An 826-nucleotide genomic window follows, 5' to 3' on the forward strand; every position below is an offset into this window, starting at 1 on the left:
GCCTGCCCAGCCCCCCCAGACACCAGGGTATGGGATGGAGGGATTCCCCGGTGCCAAGACTCCCCCCACCCCCATCACTGGCTTTTGGGGATGCAGCTCCCGGCTGGATGGAGCCCTGGCCGAGCGGCCCGTGCTAACTCAGCCTGGTGCCCCCGCGCTTGATCTGACCTTGCCCCCGGTTGCCTCCTCCTCCGGGGGGCCCCAGCTTGGCTGAGGGGAGCCAGCGCTGGAATATCCCTGCAGCTGCCGGGGGGATTGAAGCCGCCAGGCACAGCCGGCGGTGCTGGGGGCGGGCCACGATGGGCATGTCGCACGTCGGGGCTGAGACCCTGGCAGCCCATCCCCGCTAGCACACGCTGCCAACAAGGCTGGCACGGGGGGCTAGGAAAGTTCAGCTCTCTCAGGTGTCGGGGTCCAGTTTCCTTGGGGGGGGGCAGCTGGCAGAGCACTGGGCCCCCCAGCTCATTAATCATAATACACAGGGAAGGTGGCATGTGGTGTGGGGAGGCTCGGGACAACTGGAGCTTTCTGTCAAACCCAAAGCCCTGTGGAAGCTCTGACCAGTCCCAGAGGAAACTGAGGCACGTGGCGTAGCGGGGGTGGGCAGGGGTGTCTGCATCCCTTTGGGCCTAGGCTGGGTAGTCCCAGCACGGGCATGCAGCCACCTCTGGGGGCAGTTTAAAGGCCTGAGCCCCTGGGTTCAACCCAGGAGGGGGCAGCGCTCTGAAACTCCCCCTCCCCTCAGCAAGCACCCTACTACCACACCTCTGTGCCTCAGTTTCCCCAGCCTGGACTGGAAAAATTTAAGGACCTGGATACATTTGCG

The sequence above is a fragment of the Alligator sinensis genome, unplaced genomic scaffold (genome assembly GCF_000455745.1).
Source record: "Alligator sinensis unplaced genomic scaffold, ASM45574v1 scaffold1065_1, whole genome shotgun sequence".
Classification (NCBI taxonomy): domain Eukaryota; kingdom Metazoa; phylum Chordata; order Crocodylia; family Alligatoridae; genus Alligator; species Alligator sinensis.